This window comes from Euprymna scolopes, chromosome 33 (genome assembly GCF_053919585.1).
Source record: "Euprymna scolopes isolate OS-2025 chromosome 33, ASM5391958v1, whole genome shotgun sequence".
Lineage (NCBI taxonomy): Eukaryota > Metazoa > Mollusca > Cephalopoda > Sepiida > Sepiolidae > Euprymna > Euprymna scolopes.
Genome location: NC_136514.1, coordinates 38,145,343 through 38,164,218, shown reverse-complemented (window position 1 = coordinate 38,164,218; position 18,876 = coordinate 38,145,343). Strand labels below are relative to the sequence as shown.

The 18,876-nt window shown below is 34.7% G+C and overlaps 1 non-coding gene across 1 annotated transcript; it reads right to left on the bottom strand.

Moving 5' to 3' along the window:
- Positions 1–17,832: 17,832 nt before the first annotated feature.
- Trnar-acg (transfer RNA arginine (anticodon ACG)) lies at positions 17,833–17,905 on the bottom strand. Its single transcript has one exon. It is a non-coding gene; the product is annotated as a tRNA-Arg (tRNA).
- Between the last annotated feature and the right edge of the window lie 971 nt (positions 17,906–18,876).

The window sequence follows — 18,876 nt, the reverse complement described above, 5'->3', positions numbered from 1 at the left end:
GACAAAGCAGAGGAGGGTAGGGCAGTAGCCCTAGATATATCTAAGGCTTTTGACATGGAATGGCACAATGGTATTCTCGGGAAAATCATACAGTATCACTTAATATAATTAAATCCTTCTTAAATAAGAAAAGCATCCAGGTTGTCCTCGACGGTCGTACATCCAACAATATTATATAAATGCGGGTGTACCTCAGGGGTCGATCCTTGGACCTTTATAATTCTTAACATTCATAAATGAACTCCCTGATAAAATTGTCTCTGAGATGGGTATATTTGCTGATGACCCCACGCTCTCTAACAGACACGAGGGGGAAACGAATGAACACATATCTAAGGCAATGGCAGAAACATTAAATGAAGACCTCCAATCTGTAGTGGAATGGGGACAAAAATGGATGGTCACATTCAATACTGCCAAGACTAAGCTTGTTTCCTTCAATAATTACAAGAAACCTTCTCAAACACCAATAGCTATGGCTAAAGATACATTACCTGAAAATACTCCTTTCAAACTCTTCGGCTTAACGTTTACAGGGAACAAAAGTTCGAACAGATACATCGAAAGCATTGCCAGACTGCTGCGAAGAAGGTGGGCTCTCTCTACCGTGCTAGAAAGTTTTTTTACGCCTGAAAGTATCCTGTACCTCTACAAGACCACCATTCGCCCATGTATTGAGTATTGTGGTCACATTTGGAGTCGTGCATCTGCTACTAGTCTTTCATTCCTGGACAGAGTTCAAAAGAGAGTCGCAAACCTGATAGGTCCTGAACTTCAACCTCTGTCCCATCGACGAAATGTTGCATCCTTCTGCCTGTTTTACAAGTATTTTAATGGTAGGTGCTCCGACGAACTACAAGCCCTGGTAGCCCCTCGACGTAAATACTCCCGACAAAACCGACAAGCAGCAAAGTCCCACCCCTACACAGTAGAGATCCTTAGATGTAAGAAAGCCTTTTACTCTAATAGTTTCTTCCCTAGAAATGCTAGACTTTAGAATTCCCTTCCAGTTTCCTGTCTCTCCAACTGTACTGACATGCAGAAGTCCAAGTGTAATGGGAACAGACATCTTGCTGCTTAACTTTCTACATAGTATCCCTTCAACTCATGTCCTTGATAGTAGCCCCTACATCAAAGTGACACTTGGCCTTGTTTGGGGTGAAAATGTAATAAAAAATGTCGTTTTAAGAAAAAAAACAATATTACATACTTAATTGTCATGTTGAAAATAGTAATATATCCAAAATTTACGAAAATTCATTGAGTAGAACAACTGCTATTGTGTTTTTAGCAAAAAAAGACACTTCTGCATTACACGGACGGCGCCATTGTTAGGGAGCGATAACTCCAATTTCTTCTTGTTCAAATAACATGGCAAATAAATAATAAACAATATTTTTTTTTCCGAACGTAAAAATATTTGAAAACCAAACAATTTATTGTTGCATGACTACGTTAAATTTGAACGCTTTAGACTTACGGGCGAGTCATGGAGTAGCGGTAAAACGTAAGATTTTTTTTTTCAGTTTCTTTCCCGACTTCGCATCACGGGTTCGAGCCTGCTTGCCTGCTACCACTTTTCTTTTTCTTTTGCACAGACCTCCAAACTCCCAGGCAGCGCTGGGCACCCAGGCTAGTATAATAATAAATACGAAATCTGCATTAATCATATTTAAGCGCAATACTGGGCGGCCTGCTAGTATATATATATATATATATGTATATATATATATATATATATATATATATATATATATATATATATATATATATATATACATATATATATACATATATATATACATATATATATATATACATATATATATAGGGTGTCCGTAAAGTTACTATACAGTCTTACAAGTTACTATACAGACACCCTGTAATATATTAACAGTACAGTAAGATATTGTATTAAAATATTTATTTGTAACAAAAGAAATAAAAAGACATAACATCTTTATGTTTATAAAAATCTCAGAAAATACACTATTAATACAAATATAATACAATAAAACAATAAGACTGTATAGTAACTTTACGGACACCCTGTGTATATATATATATATATATATATATATATATATATATATATATAAAAATGATTATATCATTATATTCGACACTTCAAAGTTTTCAAATTCCCATATATATATATATATATATATATATATATATATATATATATATATATATATATATATATATATATATATTTATATATATGGGAATTTGAAAACTTTGAAGTGTCGAATATAATGATATAATCATTTTTATTTACTGATTTTTTTTCTGTAAGTCCGATATTTCGCTAATACATAGCCTCATCAGGGTCGAAAGTCCGGTTCGTGAATTTTTTTTTCTTTTTCTTCATTTTGGTGTTATGACGAAGAGAAGAGAATTTACGTGTTGTTCCGGTGGTTTCAAGTGTATAATGCTCCAGTTTCGAGCGGGATTTAAAGTAAAAAAGATGGTCACACACTTTTTGAAGACACTTATTTTTAAAGTAAAATTTAAATGGGAATTTGAAAACTTTGAAGTGTCAAATATTAAAATATAAAATCATTTTTATTTGCGGATTTTTTTTGTAAATCCGATATTCCGCTAATATATAGCCTCACCAGGGTCGAAAGTCCAGTTAAAAATAAGTTATGGGGTGTTCGTTCGCACCTGACCTCCATATAATGGAAATATGTCACAAAGTTTAACAAGGTTTTTTTTAATATAGATCCACAGAATATTGTGATAAGTGTTTAAGTGTGAACAGGTATGGTATAATAAATGATGGGATTTATCTATTTTATTTTTACTTTTATCATATTTTGCTTTGGTTTTGATACCCCCAAATTCGAAGCTATCTCTTTACAACCCTTCCTTTTCATAATCTATCATACTTTCATAAATCAGAATCCATTTTCTGTAGGCTGTTTTTGAACCCATACTACAATTTTAATGAACTACCGTTATGCCAGATCAAACATACCCACTCCTATGTCTCAATACATCTTCTATCATTATATGTAATCAGTTTTTTAAAATAGTCAACCGTATAGGAGCCTATTCGTGACCACACACACACACACACACACACACACACACACACACACACACACACACACACACACACACACACACACACACACACACATTCAGCTTTATATATATATATATATATATATATATATATATATATATATATAAGTGGCAAGTAGAGGTCCCTTTTTCCTGTTTGTCGATTTAGTCAGAGGTATTTACGTGGATGGGGTACAAGTGTTTTGGGTTCGTTGGGGGCATATTCCATTAAAATTAGGAATCGGTAATCGGAAAAATTTATGCCTATTTTCCGATGTCAGAAACCGTTCTTTTAATTGTCTATTTCATTTGAGTGTGTTTAAACCAAATTCTTCCACTGTTAGTAGCAATGTTTAAAAAAAAAAAATTATTCATTTTAAATAACCAGTAAAGCTAAAAATTTATAGATTATCTCCCTACAAGTTTGTTTTTACGTTTGAGAAAATATCTGCACATTTAACGTGTGTTTCACTGTAGGAAAAAACAAAAAACAAAAAACAAAAACAAAACAAACTCTGTTGCGATATATTTAGAGATTTATAAAGAATCGGAATCGGTTATTGTATCGAGAAAAATATTGGAATCGTCCCATCACTAATTAAAATACTTGTAAAACAGGCACAGAAATGCAACGTTTCGGCGATGGAATAAGGGTTGGGGTTGATAGTGTGGGATTTATTAGGTTGGAGAGTCTTCACAAATGAAACAGACTTGCGCTAATCTCTCACCGACTTCTTTGCGGCCGAAATCCTCCGAGTTCTATCGCAAGAGGATTGAACAACTGGAGACACGTTGGCAGAAGGTGCTGGATATTGCTGGCGATTCCTTCAAAGATTAACTATAAGTTACACCAATGAAATAATAATAAATAAATTTTTAAATAGACTCTCCCGTCGATTCGTATGAGGATCGCATGAACTTCCACCGCAACATCTAAGTAGCTCGAAAATCCACACAGATAATTTGTTTATAGTGGTGAAGGTTTTGTGTTGAACCAACCACACTTTTTGGCATTACTGCTTATCTTTGTCGGTGCAGATGACTGCCACAGAACAGAGTATACTGTAGACCGCAGGTTTTTACATCAGGGTTAACTTCTAGATGCATGTCTTAACGAAGACTGGGGGTGTATCTCTTACAGTGAATTAATACGGCCCCAGATACCAACGTGAAAATTTCTACGAGTTGGCGCAGTACATACAGCGCCTTGCCTTCCCAACTGGTCACCCATTTGGTACTGGCCAGGCTCAACGTTGCTTAACTTCGGTAATCTGGCGAAAACCGGTATGTCAACGTGATTGTGCCGTATACAATATACAATATGCAATACATGTATCTATATATTAATACGATAGCGTGTGTGTTATTTATTTTGTTCCTGTGTCACGCTTACACCCGAATCGTTTAATTATTATGGACTTACAGTTCTTGTAATAAATAATTTTAGCCAGAATTTTTCATAAGTTTTGGTTTCAGTTTCAATTCAAATTGATGCACTCAAGTCATATGGATATATATATATATATATATATATATATATATATATATATATATATATATATATATTTTGTAATCGTAACTTTATAACATATAAAAATCGATAGAACATTAATTCTATAATGATATATACAAAATCTGCAAGAATTAAAATATCATATTTAAGCGTACTTTACGACTGGGCTAGGCCGAGCGTCCCTGCTAGCTTAGATAAATACTTTTGCAGTTTTAACGAAAGAGCTACAATAATATCAGAGCGTCTCCATTTACGCTGAACATCTACAGAATGCCAACATCAATATATTACATATGAATGAGTCCCCTGTGGAATTTCCACAGGTCCCGCTAGTATATATTACACACACACACACACACACACACACACACACACACACACACACACACACACAAAATAAAAATAAAAATAAAAATAAAAATAAAAAATAAATAAAAAACGATGTGATGTTAGAAACACGTTTTCTTTATTTTTGGGACTTTCCCCCCACCCCACTAAATATATATGACCATAGATCTCTCCCGCCCCAATTTTTGATCGGCCTTGTGCTTAATTTTTTGTTTTGTAAATTTTCAGTAAAATAAAAATTATATAACTTAAATATAAATTACACACACAGGGTGACCCCTCCCCCCCCAAAAAAAAACAAAAGCTAAATGGAGGCCATGCTGTAGAACGGAGAAAAAAAGGCCAAAGACCCTTGTTTTGATGTGATGTTTTGAATATAATAAACTAGTTATGACCAAAGTTACATTTCATTCTGACAAAACACTAAGAAACGAGGCCTAATTAGAGTTGGGCCCGTTTTGTTTTGGGTCACCCTGTATCATGAAATGCTTTCTCTTTTTTCTTTTTTTTAATCCTTTAAAAACGGACGGAATTGTTTTGGTTACCTTTCATGTGTATGGACGTATGTAAAAAGTATATTTTAATCTGCAGCGTGGCTGACCGACGAACAAGGCAAATTATAGCGATGTAAAGACGGGTCTAGAATAAAAGAAAACTGCCTTGTGAGAATTTCGAAATGGAATATGATAAGCTAATTATGGAGCCATGCCAAAGGTTTCTTACCATTTTTCCCTTCAACTGTATTATATAAAAAAAATTGGATGGAGAGGGGGTTGATAGATATACTCGATTGATTTAACAGTTAATCTTGGCAAAGATCTCTCACATTTTTTAAAATTTCATAAAATTTGCACTAAAATCAATAAAGATAACTTTCCCCCTCATCTTTTTGAAGGACAAACACGTTACGGATCCAAAATGAAATCGCCAATTGGCTTACCTATATAGAAGGCATTTGAAAAAACGATGACGTAACTTCAGGATTATGTGCTGCATGTGCAAACATTGAATATTTTCCATACATATAAGTCCGGTCTTACTGTTATGTGTCCGTTACACTCTAACCGTGTCATTACATTTCAACCACTCAGACCCACACGTTGTCTGGTACAGTCGCAAAGGAACAAACAAAATAACAAAAAAAAAAAAAAAAAAGGAAAGAAATAAAAATCCGACTCGGTATTGTTTTTAGCGCAAATGAAATTCATTTATTCGTGGTGCTTCTAAAACAACGCATTTCATTATCTTGTCTTTTTGCGCACACATGTTTTACAATGCCCCGATATATATATATATATATATATATATATATATATATATATGGGTGTGTGTATGCATATATATGTTAAAAAGCACACACACCTATATATATATATATATATATATATATATATATATATATATATATATATATATAAAGTTAAAAAGAATAAACATATATTCGTCCCTGTTGATAAGACAAAAAAATTATCATAAACTTGACTATCCAACATATAAAAGACTTTTGTATAAAGAACTTAATAAATCTTATAAAATAGTCCCTCCTAAGACTTTAGATTTCATTAATTCTGAAGCTAAACATTTACTGACTTCTATGAATATTCATAACTTCACTGAAATAATTTCTCCGGGTACCCCTAGATTCACCCTCAAGGATCATAAACGTAATTTCTATGACAACCACCTCCATCAGATTAATCTGGCCATCTAACTCTGACTTAGGTGCTGTAAGCAAAAATATCTTAGATAGAATCATCCCTTCTATTAAAGAAAAAGTAAGTTTCCTTCTTTGGCTAAATTCAAATTCCGTAATTAATTGGTTTGTCTCCCTTAAAAACAAACACCTCCTTAACTTCATAACCTTTGACATCCAAAATTATTATCAATCAATTTCTCCGATCCTTTTAAATAAGGCTCTAATCTTTGCTAAAAGAAATTCTGACTTAACTAATTTAGAAATTAAATTAATTCTCCTAGCGAGAAAGTCCCTTATACAATTTAACAATAAGTTTTGGACTAGAAAGGACACCCCCGATTATTTTGACATCTTGATGGGTGCTTCTGACTCTGCTAAAGTAACCTATTTAGTGGGACTCTTCTTACTGAAAGAACTTAAATACCACTTTAAATATATCCAAGGGGGCTTTATAGAGATGATGCCCTTTTTACTACAACAGCTAGGCCAAGAGAGTACAACAAAACAATTAAAAAATTACATAACTTCTTTAATAACTTCGGCCTTTCTATAATTATCGAACCAAACAAAAACCTTCAAATTTTCTAGATGTTACACATAATCTTAACACCGAAACTCATAGCCCCTATCATAAACCCAACCTTACGTTTTTATACGTCCATAAATCTTCTAACCACCCCAACTCAATTGTAAAATCTATAGTACCATCCGTCTCTAGAAAAATTTCTGCTCTTTCTGCTTATATAAAAAAAAACTTTTTATCAAAATGCTACTTTCTTCAATAATGCTTTAAGAAACTCAGTACACAAAGAAAATATTAAATTTAACCATTATGATCCTCCTGCTGGCCGCTTTAAATCTGTAATCATATACAATATGACTAGCAAGAAACCAGTTCAAATAACCAGATCTGCAGCTATCAATAATAATGAACCAGTCTACATATATAATCCAAACCAAAATGCTAATCGTAATACGTCTAACCCACTCAGTCGCATCAGGGGAACGAAAAATATTTGGTTTAATCCTCCCTTTAGCATAAATGTCAAAACTAATATACCTAAGGAATTCTTCAACATTGTATAAAACTCTTTCAACTACACACACAGATATAGTTCTATTTTCAATAAAAACTCAATCAGAATTTTTTATTCAACAATGCCTAATTTAGCACAAAGAATCTTAATATCTAAGAACAAAAACAAATTAAATCAGCCCAAAAAATCCCTTTCCCAATTAAACCCAAAACTAACTGTAATTGTAATAACAAACATCTTTGGACACTCAATAATGATTGGATCCATAAAGATGTTATATATTCATGCACAATTACTGAGCTCCCACGCAATCCTCTCATAACAGACACTAATATTTCGTCTTCAAGTTATACTTCTTCCCATCCTCCATCTGATATAGTTACTAATTTAATATACCACTCGAGCAGCCCCTCTATCTATAATCATGCAACTAGCAATAATGATAATAATAATAATAATAATGAGAATAATAATATTACTCCTAACAGCCATCCTAACACTAACAACACTCATTAAACCCTCCAAAATAGTCCTCAAACAGACATTGTCCCACCATTTGTTGAACCCAATGAACAAAATTCAAACTATTTAACTAATACAAATCAGAAAATTAATATTAATATCAGGCCTCGAGCTTTTAATGAAGTACATACATATATCGGCACTACTTCAACATTAATTAAGAAATTTCTTCTTTTAACAACCATAATTCTAATAATAACCAAGGAACTTCTCTAACTACTTTAATTAAAAAAACTTAACTCTAATATACCCCCTTCTCAATCAAATGGACTATTATAAAAAAGTTAAGTCTTATACTCCAGGCTCTAAGTTATTTCGCCTCTGCACAACCGAAGCTATAACTATAATTACTTCCCGTCAAAGTAACAATATAATAAATTCTAAAACCGAACTGATCTCTTTCTGTAAACATGTCCAAATTTAATTATGGTAATTTTGAAATTACATAGCTATTACCTTAACCTTTCAGATATAGATAATTTTTCTTTAACATTATTGTTTTTTCTACATACTTTCTTAATGCTTTATAACTTAATAATCCTTTATTTTTATTCTTTATTTCTTCTTTGCCTGGCTAGTTTTTTTTATCCACAATTTCCGTTTTTGTCTTTAAATATTCCTATCTATCACATTTATCAAACCACCTACACATTCATATCCTGTATGTATATTTCTTATATTTTACTATCTGCATTTACTTACATACTTACTTGCTTTTTCCGGAATTTGCAGATACCGGTCATCCTCTCTACTTAAAATTTTTATTATTTTTTATTTTATATTTTATTTCGTATTTATTTATTTATTAATGCATTAATTAATTTATTTTTTTCGATTTAGTGTCTTTTAATAACTCTTGCTGACATTTTCTTAAGTAATAAGTTGACCTCTTTTTTTGCCCTGTATATTTCGCGACTTTTAACGTCATCTTGTCTGGGTCATTTTGACATTTGCTTTTCTATTTTATATTTAATTCTATCACCATTTAATCTTTTTCTCTTCTACTTCATTGATTTTTCTTAATTACACTTTGTCTCGGCAGCCGTGTTAAATGCATATTTTATTTTTCTTTAATTAATATTATTGGTATTTTTCCCCTTTTTATTGTACATATTTGTAAATTATTCCACGGATTTCGGCCTTTTGGATTATTGTTAACCATCTTCCAATTACGCAATTTCCTTGGATTTTACTTGTGCGAATGGAAATTTAATTAACTTTCTTGGATTTACATTTTTACCGTCATTGGATACTTTACCTTTCACCAGACCACCCATTCACGTGAAATCACCTTTTTCTTCACCATATTCCCTCTGCTTCACTTTTTGTTATCAAGTAAGATCTTTGACTTACTTGCAGTTTCATCAAATACTTTGGATGCAAAATCCGATCCCGCATTTTGCTAATTCCTACCCTCTGATGAGAAGGAAAGTATTTCTTTGAAACTCCACGGATTAAGGACTTTGTACTTATTAAGTGTTTCCTTTTCAGATTAAGTATGTTTTAACTCTTTTTCAAAGTGTTATTTAGCATGTTTTATTAACTATTTGCTCTTATATATATATATATATATATATATATATATATATATATATATATATATATATATATATATATATATATATAATTAGTTTTTTTTTGGAACAAGAAATCCAGCAGAGTGCTCAATTATAAGGAAAATCCGAAAATAAGAGCTATATATATATATATATATATATATATATATATATATATATATATATAGTAATTTATAAAATATATATGGCGACTAAGCTACACTGAATATTCTGCGTTTCATCCACTGTAGGATTCCTCAGGCTTATGCGCGAATTTTGTGGTTGCTTCTTGTTTTTATATATGTTGAGGATTTCTGATTAGCCAATCAGCTTTCTAGTATCCACCGCGCCCCCTCCTATCAGCCAATGGGCATGCATTTTATCGAACAAAGGATCTGTTTAGATTTGTTCGATAAAATGCATGCCCATTGGCTGATAGGAGGGGGCGCGGTGGATACTAGAAAGCTGATTGGCTAACCAGAAATCCTCAACATATATAAAAACAAAAAGCAACCACAAAATTCGCGCATAAGCCTGATGAATCCTACAGTGAATGAAACGCAGAATATTCAGTGTAGCTTAGTCGCCATATATATTTTATAAATTACTAACTAGCTCTACCTACGTATTGAGCACTTATGAAGTAAATACTTAAAGTTTACGCATAAATCTATACTTTCGTATATTAAATTTATGTGAGTAAATGAAGTAGTTATATATATATATATATATATATATATATATATATATATATATATATATATATATATATATTGTTTACAGAAAGTTTTTAGATGACATGAGACAAGTCATTGGTACCGTCGATTTGAAACCGGATAATTAGGACCGTTTAAAATACCCATATCAATCTCTCATCAGCCAATACTTACATATATATATATATATATATATATATATATATATATATATATATATATATATATATATATATATAACGTGTTGGTCTGCAGTTGGTAATCTGGTCTGAAGTTTGATTTGTTGCTGGCTGTCTTGCTCATGCTTGTTGCTGGATCTCAACATTTTGAACCGAGAGAGAGACTTAGCTGTCGTACAAAGCTAAAACTCTGTAAGATCATCTTTGTATAGATACTTCCTCAGGCATTTGACTATAAAAATTGTCCGTGGCGATGGAAAAAATGTTACGTGTGTAGCCCTGAAATGCTGGAAGCATGTAATAATTGACCTGCCATCATTCTAGATATGCATATGCGTGTGTATGTATGTATGTATGTATGTATGCATGTATGTATGTTTATATATGTACTAGCGTATGTATGTGTATGTATACCTATTTGTATATGTATGTATATATGTATGTGTGCATATATTTTTATTTATTTATTTTTGTGTATATATGTTTATGTGTGTTTGTATGCATATACGTATATATATTTGTGTGTATGTATATGTATATATATATATATGCATGTATATGTATGCGTATAGGTGCATATATATGTATGTGTAGGTATATGTAGGTAACTTTATGGGTATGTATGCATACATACCCATAAACATACATATGCATATATGTGTACGCATATGTATGTGAATATGTATGTATATGTCTGTATGTATTTGTATATGATAGTATATATGTGTATGCATATGTATGTATATGTGTGTGCATGTGTGTATGTAAATGTTTGTATGTATGTGTTATAAGTATTGTGTATGTATGGATGGATGTATGGATGTGTGCATGTGTGTATGTTTATGGGTACTATGTGTATGTATGTGTGTATATGTATATATATGTATGTATGCCAAGAACTATCATGTCTGCTTGAGCGTGTGAATTCGCTGGCAGGACTAAAAAAAAAAGTTTTATCTTCGGGCTCATGGACTTTCGGTGACTGCGGGGATGGCATTCGTCTGACAAGACGTTGCAATCATCATCATCATAACGTGTTGGTCAGCTGAAATTTGTCTCATTTACAACAATTAGGCAATTAGACTAATATGAAGAATTATAGCAAGAAAACACCTTTTGGTCCAAGTGTAGAGGGTTTGATAAGTCATCCTCAAACCTGTATTGTAGACTACTATTCTAAAACAGATTATGACATTTCTTTCTATATAAATATACAGTAGATGTATGTATGTGTGTGTGCATCTGTGCGAAAATATTTAACCGATTAACTCTTAAACTTCTGGTCACATAACACTGAAATTAACAAGAAATGGCAATCATACACAAAGGATGGTTTACGAGGGGCGTGCAATAAGTAATGCCCCTGACCCACTTCCAATTGTCTGATTTAGCTGGAATTTTGCATGTGCAATGATTTATATCTCTACGGGTTATGTGGCAAAGTACAGCTCTGAACTAATTGGGGTTTCTATTTTACACGTGTTTGAACTGAGTCAGGTGTGAAATGGAGCCTGTTGAATGTCGAGCAGTGATCCAGTTTTTGTATTTGAAAGGACGCACACCACAGGAGACTTTTGATGAAATGAAAGAAACTTATGGTAATAATGCCCCATCATATGACCTTGTAAAACGCTGGCATCGTGAATTCAAACATGGCTGGAAGTCTGTGGAAAGAGCTCCCAGATCTGGTCGCCCCCTCCCTTCTGCCATTGATGAGGCATCTGTTCGTCAAGTTGAGGCTGCAATTTTGGAAGATCGGCGCATTACTATTCGCCAAATAGCCCAATATGTCAAGATTAGTACAGGGTCTGTGGAAACTATCATTCATGACCATTTGCATATGTATAAGGTGTCTGCCAGATGGATTCCCAGGTTGCTCACACCATTCCACAAGCGAGAACGCGTCGAGTGCTTGAGAATGAATTTGGAGATGTACCAAGAAGATGAGTCAAAGTTCTTCAAAAGACTGATTGAACAGGATGAAACCTGGGTCCATCACTATGATCTAGAGACCAAAGCCCAGTCAATGCAGTGGAAGCACTTGGACTCACCCCCTCCAAAGAAGGCAAGGGTGCAGCCATCCGCTGGCAAGGTCATGCTCACAGTCTTCTGGGACCAGGACGGAGTAGTGATGACAGATTTCCTGGCAAAGGGTACCACAATTACAGGAGCCTATTATGCTTCACTTTTAAGGAAATGAAGGGAAGCTATCAAAATCAAGAGGCGGGGCAAGATCAGCAAAGGTACCCTCCTCCTGCAGGACAACGCTCTGGTCCACAACTCGCATGTCGCCAGATAAGAAGCACGGGCGTGTGGTTAAGAAACCTACCCCATCCTCCCTACTCTCCTGGCCTCGCACCCTCTGACTTTCACCTCTTTCCAGCCATGAAGTTGTTTTTGAAAGGAAAGCGTTTCCCAGATGATGCAGCCTTGATTTCTGAAGTCACGTCATGGTTGGAGGACCAACCTGTGGTGTTCTACAAAAACAGTCTCCAGAGCTGCGTCAAACGATGGGAGAAATGCATAACTCTGGGTGGTTCCTATGTAGAGAAAGACTAATAACTGTTCCAAGTTTCGTTGCTCTACTGCTATGGGAAGTGGGTCAGGGGCATTACCTATTGCACGCCCCTTGTATAATCAGTAAAATCTTTGTTCGAATAGATGAATAATGTGTACAAAAATATCTCGGCAAGTTCAAAAGCAAAATGTTTATTTCAACTTGCCTATATATGTCTATTTCTTTGCGCATGCATAAATTCCTTCATGTCTTTAAATCTTTCTTAACTATCTGTCGATAGCTCAAACGATATGAAACATGGCTGGAGTGCTAAATGTTTTGGTTTTTATTCTAGCTGATGGCACCGCAGTCATTTTTTTTTTTAAAGACTTATGCAAACGATATATATATATATATATATATATATATATATATATATATATAAATATATATATATATAAATAAATAAATAAATATATATATATGGTGGAAGGATAAATTTGACACGACATCTGTTCAATGTAGCTGCCTTCAGCCTCAATCACTGCCTCGATATGGCTGCCGAACTGGAAGCATGCCTTTTCCACAAGCGCTGGTGGGAGCTCAGCGAATACTCAGCGGATGGCGGCGATCAGGCAGGCTTTGGTATTGTAGGAGGTCATGTTAGTGATGTTCTCGATGTATGACCAAACGAAGTAGTCCCGCGGGTTCAGGTCGTGGGAGAAGAGGGGCCAGTGAAGAAAGGGTACAAAATCGTAGCACTCCTTCTGAAGCCAGCCCTGGGTCATTTTGGGCTTGTGGGCTTGTGGGCCGGTACCAAGTCCTGCTGCCACACTAAGGGTCTGCCAGCAACCACCGGATTGCACCAGGGGATCACCACACGCTTCAGCACATTCAGGTACACTTTGGTGTTGACTTACAAGCCAACTTTGAGGTGTGAGGTGGCATGATGTGGCCCTCACTTGAAACTGCTCAAAGACCATAACTTCGTCGCCCTTAAGCCCGGATTTCAGTTTGAGGGTGTTTGCAAAGGTCCTGTTGTCATAACTTGGATTGGTAGAGAGCATGAATTGTACAGCGGCGCATCTCCGATCTCGCTCGTTGAACATTGTGTCACTTTCAGACATAATAGAAGGCTCCTATCGCTCTTGGGATTTGTACACAACTGGTCAACTAGTAGATGATCTACAACAAAAGAAGGAAAGCGTTTTTATCAAACAGAAATGGAATAATGTCGTCTTTTTCATGGCGACAATTTTATTGTTCCATCCTGTATCGGGTATTTGGACCTATAGCACACTTTCCATTTGGTTTTCAGCGTGAAAAAATAGCTGCTAAGAGTTCAAAATTGAAAGTAAACAGTTGACTTTGGCAAAGGCAAAGCAACACGTCTTTAAACATGCGTAAATATACATTTTTAGCTTGAAATCGATTTTTTATTTATTTTTTTTTTTAGCTCAGACAGTATTGACGGAGGCTGAAATACAGAATAACGACTATGGCTGGAACACTGAATGTTTTGGTTTCGATTCTAGGTTATGGAACCGACGTCATTTAAAAAAAAACCTCAGGAAAGAAAAAAAAACATCTATATGAATCCCAGAGCGACAAACCTCTCGTGGCCATCTCCTAAAATATATGAAAATAAATTCTAGATTCCGGTTTTGTTTCTAAGTCATCCCCATCCAACAACCCAGATATACGCTTTAAATTAGTATTCACCTAAAAAGCATATCTGCAGAAAATCTATGAACAAAAACAAACAAACAAACAAACAAACAAACAAACAAACAAACAAACAAAAATACGTGGTGTACTGTCTCCTCAAACCATTCAGCAAGTTCTCCAGGTTGTGAACGGGACATCCACTGTTGTTGAAAAGTGAAGCAAAAGAACAAATAAAATATATATTACTAAAAATAACACTTATAGGTTCCAAAAATATGGTACGAATGGCACTAACTTTGGCATAAAGCACCTTTGAAATATCAGCTGTGTCATATGACTAAACCAGACAATCGACGAATCATTTATAACAGACATTGTATTTCGGCTTTAATTTACCCCCAAAAGTGTTGATATGCTGTAAAACATAGAAAAAGTAGCAACTATACGCATTACAAAATTATCACTGAACAAAAAACGACTTAAGGCATCCAGAACAATATGTAGCGACGACAACACATATCAGGAGGAGATGGACAACCTAAGAATAACCCTCCAACGAAATGAATACCCTGGGAGCGTTACATCGGCTCCGGAAAACCTGGAGCAAACACCACAGGACAATACCTGAAAACTCGTCATAGTTTGCATACCATGCATAAAAGGCCTGTTCGAAAAAAAAAAAAAATTAATCTAAAGTCCATATGACACCAGAACAGTTTTCAAGAGTGACTCTACTCTAAAAAAAAAAAAATACCTAGTACGAGTCAAGTCCCGACTGAAAGTCTCATGACGAAAAAATACATATAAGAGATTTCATGCAAATGCAGATAAATCATACAAATGTTAGACCGGTGGCCCCCTAAAGATAAGACTAGAAGAACACCGTTAAGATGTGACACGGGCGGAGAGGTCGAAAAGTCGGGACTAGCTGATCACATCACACGTGGGAACAAAAAAGAACACACTTCCCTTTATGGAACAAGGGCAAAATAATTGAGAGGGATGCAACATGGTGAGTTAGACGACTTAAAGGAGCGGCACATATGTTAAAAAAAAAAAAAGATTACTAAGCAGACCGAGCATAGAGATCAGCAGTATATGGGAACCTCTAATTATAAAAAAACAAAAAAACTATACCACACCTCCCTATAATTTTAATGGTTAAAAGGAGACAACCTCGTCAAACCTTATTAGAGTTACCTCCCTTGTATCAACCAAATTTTTTTTACACATACGAAACCACGGCGAAAAAGCAAAAACAACTCCAAGAATCCGAAACCATCTACAGAGCCAGATACTTTTCTCCTTTCTTTTCGAGGAGGCCTGACGAAGGTCGGAAGCTCACACGACTGAAACGTTGCAAAAATAATACTCAAGATGAGAACAATAGTCCGATCAAAACAAGTAATACAAAAAAGCAATGTGTAATATCTATTTTGATAATACACTTTATCTTTTCTCTCCTAGACCGGTGAAGGAGAAATCTTTCTATACCAATGCAATTTAAAAATTTTGTCCCAGTTTAGAATCTCCCTTTTGGGAGTAGCTGGATTTTTCCTACGTTAAAAACAGACCATGTGTTGAGTTTACTCTAATGGGGTGGGGGTGGGGAGGCAATTAAATAAGTATGCGGATCAACAGCAAAAATCACTGAGAGATTTCAATAAAATAATTAATTAGATTTAACTAAAAGACATCGTCTTAATTGGTCTTAAGTGGTAAAGTGTTAACGGAGACTTATCTCCGTTGCGTATTATTAGTACACTTAGTAGGAAAGTCAATACTATGTAGGTCAAGGGCAGTGTGTGTGTGTGAATGAGTGAGTGTGTGTATGAGTATTCGCGTGAGTGAGTTTGTGAATAGGCATAATTACGTTAACACCGCGTTTCTCGACAGATCACCAAAGTTAAGCAACGTTGAACCTGGCTAGTGCCAGGTGGGTGACCTTTTAGAAATTTTAGGCGCTGTATGTGCTCTCGGCTGATTTTTGCATTGTTTCCAGTCGTCCTAAGTCATAAGTATTTAACAACGCCGACTCAGGATAAGTGTGGTTCGATATTGCGCAACTCTTGCCACAAATATTCCACGCGCAGGCACCCTTACAGTGGGTATCCATAGTTTGTAAAGACTGAAGGAAGCTACACTGTTTGTAAGAGTGAGTGAGTAAATGCCTGTATGTGAATGAGTGTGTGTAAGTGTGTGTATGTATGTGTGTGCGAGTGATTGTGTCTGTGAGTGAATGCGTGTTTGTATATGTGCGTGTGTGGCGAGGTGAGGCAGGGCGGTTTTGTTGTATTGTTGTTTATTGCTTAAATCCCTCCCCGGAATAGAATCTCGTAAATGTAAATAATGAAATAAATTGAAATTATTTTCTACTCAGTCTAAAAAAAAAAAAAGTCCGTCCAAACAGAGATAATCTCCGTTAATCTCTTAATCTTAAAGATTATTTTTTGTTTTGTTTTGTTTTGTTTCCCTGTTTTATTTAGTAAGTCAATCATAATAATCCGGTTCTGTTCTGTAGATATCTCCAAAGCGCGCCAGAGATTTACCCCCCCCCCATATATGTAATACGATGTAGCTTTAATATAAGTCAATAACCTCATCATAAGTTTTAAAGCATTTAAAAGAAGTCTAAACTAAACTAAACTAGTAATAATAATGATAAAAAATATTTCAACGTACAAAAATGATAAAAATGTAAGACCAAAACTGTTTACATTATCGATGCCTTAAAACAACAATCTTATGTAGTAACAAATTCTAATGTGTTTAACAAATCTAGAAAAAACCAAGTAAATCAAGTAAATATGCACTTAATATTTAAAACTAGTGGCTCTGCCGCGTCGGCACACACAACGCTGAGTCAAACACAGAATTGAGTACACTCAACATCAAGTACACTAACGCTTACCCTGTGAACCGAGAGTATGTGAAATTCTTATATGCACAAAACAAAATCACTGAAAAAAATACCCTAAGGGTAAAGATAATGAGTAAACATTGGATAAAATGATGGTTAAAATTATTACGAAATTGCCAGGATTCGAACCTGGAATCTTCTGATCCGTAGTCAGACGCGTTATCTATTGCGCCACAAGTTCTGTCCGTATTCTGAAAGATGTATACAGACAGTGCTAAATTCCGTTGGCATGGCCAGATAACTTTTTCGACAAGTTTACAAAACGGCCCCAAAACCCCTATATCGGGCTTTTTGTTTGGCTCGGCGTTGTTCGTTACGAACCATATATAGATAAGGACAATCTAGGGACTCACACCTTCAAGGGAAAAAAGAATTCTTCAATTCGGTGCATCTGTTCGAAAGTTTTATTGGTATATAGGCATACACACATAAATAAATAAATAAACATTTAGAATTTTATTAATAGTATAGATAACCAGGATAAAGTAATGAAACAACGAATCGAAGGGGGTCATTGAATTTGTTTAATTAATTAATTATATTTTCTCATATTTTAAGTCGCCACATTACCCGCCTCTACACTTCCATATCTGCACACTCCTATATCGACCTTAACATCAATTTCATATCATCGAATAACCTCTATTGTTCCGGGATAACTTCTACAGACATATACAAGCTCATCTGCACCATCACCAACAATATTTATTCCTACAGTACATTTACAAAAATAATTACTGCTTACTGATGAGCTTCAGTCTTCTATACAAAAAGAGAACCTAGATATTAAACTTATCGACACTGACACCGCCTTGCGATAACAACAATCCAAAAATATACACACCCCATATTCATGAGTCCTACCTCCTGATCAACTGCCATATTTCGAACACATGATTATGTTGTCTATAATCCGCAATGCGCCAAATGTAATAACTACTACATAGGTAGTACTACTAGACCTTTGCATCATCGCATCCAAGAACACGTGAACATCCGAATTCCCTCCTTCCATTAATACATTATTTCATGCAATAATACCCAACGGAATATCCGTGTCAACACCATTGTCTCAGTCAAAAACCTTGGTAACTTCAGAATTTAAGAAGCACTCCTTATCTCGAGACGCAACCCGCTTGTCAATAACCGACT